At 41.7% G+C, this 6,310-nt stretch overlaps 1 protein-coding gene across 1 annotated transcript in view; it reads right to left on the reverse strand.

The window, feature by feature from the left end:
- LOC126396256 (receptor-type tyrosine-protein phosphatase F-like) overlaps positions 1 to 6,310 on the reverse strand; it is a 706,276-nt gene that overhangs the window by 136,849 nt on the left and 563,117 nt on the right. The window lies entirely within an intron of this gene.

A 6,310-nucleotide genomic window follows, 5' to 3' on the forward strand; every position in this document is an offset into this window, starting at 1 on the left:
GTTTAGATGCTGGCCGCAGAGGCCATTTTAGTGCACCTAGGTGGCGCTAGAGAGGACATTTTGGCACTTCAGGGTTTAATTTTTTTTGATTGTCTAAAATGTTTCGCCAGTCCTGACATGCGTGCCAATTTTGGTGAGTTTTTGAGCAAGTTCAGGGCCTAGCGAGGAGTCCTCTGCCTTCGGGCTCTGTCCCTAATAATATTAATAATAACACAAAACAAAAGAAATCTACTGTAAATATGTTCAAAATCCTGTATTACTGAGATTTATGAAAGCCAATATGGCCGTCACCTAGTGATGTCACAATATGCAAATTAGATAAGTTAATTTACTTCCATCAGATTCCTCTTCCTTAATTTTGAGGATGACATGACAAAAACACCACAAAACAAAAGAGATCTACTGTAAATATGTTCAAAATACTGTTTTACTGAGATTTATGAAATCCAATATGGCCGCCGCCAAATGCAAATTAGATGAGTTAATTTACTCCCATGACAAACTTTGGGTCATGATGAATATTTTTGTCATTTACAGTATGCCTTTATCTCGCACCACTTTCAAGCCATAGTCATTTGAAATGCTGAAATGAAAATGGAATATTTTCCTCAATTAACTCTGGCACCTAAAGGGTTAAAATGGAGAATGTGCCCCTGTCATGTCTGCATGTAAGATGTAGACATGCACACACATCATGTTTCTGTGAGTTTGTGTGTGACAGCGGTTGCCATGTGCACACCTGGCAGAAGAGCAGAGACAGACAGAGAAGAGACCTGTTTTAGTGGAGATTTAACTCCTCGAACAAGTTCTTCCCATTCCCAAACCATTGATAAAGTTATACAGAAGATCTGTTTAGCAGCAGTTGAGGTGGCATGTGTGCGTCTTTAAAGCCGATACAATAAACGGTGTAGGAGGAGATGTTTTTTTTTAAGAGCATGTTTGAGGCGAAATCTTACTTTGAAAGGGCAAATAGCTCACTTCCTGTTGGATTCAGGTCATGGGTGTCAACGCGTGATTTGTATGTCGAACACGCCAGTTTTGGTTTGATATTTCTACAACATTCCTACGGGCCACAGTGGCCATTTTAGCGCGCCTAGGTGGCACTAGAGAGTCCATTTTGGCACTTTAGGGGTTAACAATGTGTATTTGCTGTTTCAAATGAAGATTCTGCTGCTGTAATCTGTCCTTTAAAGATTGTGAGACACAGACAGAGAGAGCCGTGTGTGCGTGTCTGTGTGTGCAGCCGTTGTCATGGGGATTAATGACTTGCCTGCACCTGAGGTGCACACAGAGAGCTCATGAGAGAGCAGATCAGCAAAGGCTGTTTAATATGGGTTTTAACTCCTCGAACAAGTTCTTCCCATACCCAAACCATTGGTCCAATCAAGAAAATAAAGTGATGGTGAGAGAGAGCCACTTCTCGTGAACGCACGTGTCGTGTTTTATATTTCCAGAGTCAAAAATGTGGTCAGAGGAGCGAGTTTAAAATGTGTTACACCTCAGCTGTTTCCAGAAATGTCTCCTCTGAGTTTACATGGGAGTGAATGAGAAAAAAATTGGCGCTCCCTCCGCTTTGGAGCCACTCAGCAAAAATGTGTACATGTGAGAGATTCCATGTCAACATATCTGTGACCAGGACAAATTTTCCTACGTTTTGTGGTATAAATTGTGTATGTACAGTGAAAATTGTGGTCATGGCAGCGAGTTAAAGACAAAAGTTTTAGACGATTTTTAGAGCTCTCTCCACTCTAGCGCGCAGCATTCTGTGCAATACACACCCATTATAAACTGACAATTTCTCCACTTTTGCTCATGGTACTTTGAGAGGCACAGATTAAAAACGGTAAAAGATATGAAAAAGATAAAAACAGACCTGTGGCAACATTTGAGAGTTGGAATGGAGTCTGTAGCTCAAAGTATGGAGACGCTGTAAAGGCTAGAAAAAGCCCAAAGATTGGTCTCTTTCTCCCCCCTGCTGCCATTCATTTCCTATGGGACAGCTTTCGAAGATCGTCAGGACGTTTTTCTGACATGTCACCTTTAGGAGCCCATAAAATCCAAACTAATCGAGTAATGAAAAAGTTATAAATAAGATCTGATTAGAAGGAGTTGATCTGTCATCCGTGCAAGTTTGAAGCCGATAGGATAAACGGTGTATGAGAAGAAGATTTTTTAGGAAAGGCAGTTTTAAGGCAAAATCTTACTTTGAAAAGGCAAATAGCTCACTTCCTGTTGGATTTAGGTCAGGGGTGTGAGCACGAGAATTGTAGGGCTTGATGAGTCGAACGCGTCAGTTTTGGTTTGATGTCTATACGACATTCCTACAGGCCACAGCGGCCATTTTAGTGTGCCTAGGTGGCGCTAGAGAGCCCATTTTGGCACTTTAGGGGTTAATTTCATGATTTTCTAAAATTTTTCACCGGTTCTGATATGCGTGCCAATTTTGGTGAGTTTTTGAGCATGTTTAGGGGATCAAATTCCAGTTCAAAGAGGCGGCAGGAGAAAGAAAGAATAATAAACGCACCAAAAACTCTGCCTCTAGGCTCGGTCCCGAATTAAAGCTGCAAGCAGCGTTGGGGCGGGACCTCGCACTCGCGCCCGTTTCGGCCCCCAGCTTATGTCGTCACTGTGAATTATTTAGAAATATCAAACATATTGCCACAAACATCAGAAAATCCTTACAGAGCTGAACGTTTTGATGTTTGAATGCTTTCTGTAGCTGTAGGTATGTAGAAGTGATGTCACAATATGCAAATTAGATGAGCGAATTTATTCCCATCAGATTCCTCTTCCTTTATTTTTAATTTATTTTATTTTTTCCTCTTTTTTTAAGAGACAATAGAAACAGCACAAAACAAAATAAGTCTACTGTGTAAATATGTTCAAAATGCTGTTTTACTGATATTTATGAAATGCAATATGGCTGCCGCCTAGTGATGCCACAATATGCAAATGAGATGAGTTAATTTACTCCCATCAGATTCCCCTCCCTTTTTATTTGAGGATGAGATAACAAAAACAATACAAAACAAAAGAAATTTACTGTGTAAATATGTTCAAAATGTTGTTTTACTGAGATTTATGAAATCCAATATAGCGGCCACCTAATGACGCCACAATATGCAAATTAGATGAGTTAATTTACTCGCATGACAAACTTTGGGTCATGATGAATATTTTTGTCATTTACAGTATGCCTTTATCTCTCACCACTTTCAAGCCACAGTCTTTTGAAATGCTGAAATGAAAATGGAATATTTTCCTCAATTAACTCTGGCACCTAAAGGGTTAAAATGGAGATTCTGCCCCTGTCATGTCTGCATGTAAGATGTAGACATGCACACACATCATGTTTCTGTGAGTTTGTGTGTGACAGCGGTTGCCATGGTAATTACGTAAGTGCACCTGGCAGAAGAGCAGAGAGAGACAGACAGAACACAGAGAGACCTGTTTTAGTGGAGATTTAACTCCTCGAAGTTCTTCCCATTCCCAAACCGTTGGTCCAATCATGAAAATAATGTGATGATGAGAGAGATAAAGTTATACAGAAGATCTGTTTAGCAGCAGTTGAGCTGGCATGTGTGCGTCTTTAAAGCTGATAAAATAAACGGTGTAGGAGGTCGAGGTCCCTAATAATAATAAACGTTATTATTAGTATAATAAATGAACAAGAGGGACTTCGCCCTTCAGCCGAGGTCCCTAATTAAAGCTGCAAGCAGCGTTGTTCGGGACCTCAGACCCTCGCTGTCGGCCTCCAGCTCACGTAGACGGTGTGAATTAGCCTATTCGTAGGAGTCGAAATGTCGATAAAACAAGTAATGTCAATAGAACGCAAGGTCATTTTTGGCAATAAACCCATGACTTGGGAGTAGAACTTTGATGGCTTCTGAAAACCAAACTACTGACGAGGACATCAATCAATCAATCAATCAATCAATCAATATCACAAATCACAATTTGCCTCACAGGGCTTTACAGCATACAACATCCCTCTGTCCTCAGTCCCCAGTGAGACAGAAGGGGAGACAGAAAGAGATGCAGGACAGACAGTAATGACAGTAGTTTACAACAACATTAATGAAAGTAATAATATTATAATTGTAATTCTAGCTATTGTGGTACAACATGTTGAAAGTATATATTAATATCTGATAGTATACATATGTGACAATAATCATATGTGTATAATAACAGTAGAAGTATGACACACACAGACACACAGACACACAGACACACACACAGGCTTGTGTCTGTCAGAGTGAAGCCATTGTTATGCTAATTAATGACTGCATGTAGTTAGGTGACAGCCCAGGCACTTCAAGATGAGTTGATTAATGACTAATGATAACAGAATCAGCAGGAGGCATTTGACACCACAGCAGCAGCACAACCTCACACGTCACACTATCCAGGCACCGCTGTGATAGAAGTTAACCTGTGAGACAGTGGAGCACAAAGGCTCTGGAGAAGAGGCCGAGTTACTGACATGCAGTACGGCCGAGTTAGTGACATGCAGTAACAGGACACAAGAGAGAGAGAAAGAGAGAGAGAGAGACAGACAGAGAGAGAGAGAAAAAGAGAGAGAGATACAGAGGGAGAGAGAGAGAGGGAGAGGGAGAGAGGGGAGGAGGGAGGGGGGGAGGGAGAGAGAGAGGAGAGAGGGGGAGGGAGAGAGAGAGAGAGAGAGAGATGGGAGAGATAGAAAGAGAGAGGAGAGAGATAGAGAGAGATAGAGAGACCGATCAAATAAATATATTTTAAAACTCGCTCCTTTGGCTCTGATACAGCCGTCTCTCTCCCTGCCTGCAGTCCCCATTGCACTGGGCTTTGAAACAATGTCCCGCCTACAGCCCCCTCTGATTGGCTATCACTTGTGCCATGTAGCCAATCAACACTGATGCCTGTGCATACTTTCACATCATGTCACATTGAGACACAGAGCTCAAACAAGCAGGAGAGGCTCTGGTAAGCCAGCGGTAATTTTGAAGGTAAGGTAACAGAAACCACACAGAAATGAAAGTTGCAATAAAAGTCCTCTATGCTGAAGTTTTAAAGTCACCACCACAACGTTATATGATCCATTTCAATGATGACATGCTTGCCCAGAGGCGAAATTTCGACGTAACTGCCTGCAAAATTGTATCACACTTGATGTGAATTAAACAAACAGCCTAAATGATTTAGCTTCTAAAAATAAATAGCACCAAGGCAAAAAAGACACACACAAGCATGTGTGTGTGTGTGTCTGTGTGTGTCTGTGTCTGTGTATGTGTCTGTGTCTGTGTCTGTCTGTGTGTGCCATACTTCTACTGTTATTATACACATATGATTATTGTCACATATGTATAATAATATATACTTTCAACATGTTGTACCACAATAGCCAGAATTATAATTATAATATTATTACTTTCATTAATGTTGTTGTAACACACACACACACACACACACACACACACACACACACACACAGACACACACACAGACACACACACCGGCTTGTGTCTGTCAGAGTGAAGCTTTTGTTATGCTAATTAATGACAGCTGCAGCTGAGAGAGAGACTAGGTGAGAGCAGAATGGGCTGAAAATTTCTCGAACTAGTCCTTCCAGTTCCCAAACCGTGGGTCCGATCTTCAATCTGAAGGCATCATCAGATAGATAAACTTGTTCTGAACGCAGAAATATATAGCTTTTATGTCTATGGACTCAAAAATGTGAACGTAGTCACGAGTTTATGATGTGTTGGCCCTCTTCTTACAGAGATCATCATGAGGAGTTGTGTCCTGCACCTTAGAACGCTTCTAAAATCCAAACCGTTCCAGTAATGACAAAGTCCTTCACAAGAAATGTTCAGCAGGGGTAAGATAAGATAAGATAAGATAACGAAGGCTCAACGAAGGCGGACGCTTTTTCTCTCGCTCCCTCCCTGCCCCTATCTGCCCTGCTTGCTGCTCTTTGTCTTGTGCTGTCTCTGTCTGATCTATCGGAGCCTCTCTCTGCATTTCTATCCGAAAACTAATACCATGGATTTGATTAGCTGGTCTCTCAAGGCAATTGACCAAATTTTCTCGACAAGGAGACTGGGCAAAGGAGAGCCCGCCTGCCCTGACGGAACGTTTGCAGCCGGATACACGATGGACTCCTGGGAGAAGTGGAGGATTGTGTGCCTGTCGATCCTTTCCGTTGAGGATGTTGAAGACGTCTACATAATTGGAATTATGATAACAGGCATTCTGCTGTTTGGAGTTAGCAGCTTCCTGATCTATCGCAAAGTTCAGAAGACGTTGGCAGCACTTTTGGCAATCGAGA

Source organism: Epinephelus moara, chromosome 10 (assembly GCF_006386435.1).
Source record: "Epinephelus moara isolate mb chromosome 10, YSFRI_EMoa_1.0, whole genome shotgun sequence".
NCBI lineage: Eukaryota > Metazoa > Chordata > Actinopteri > Perciformes > Serranidae > Epinephelus > Epinephelus moara.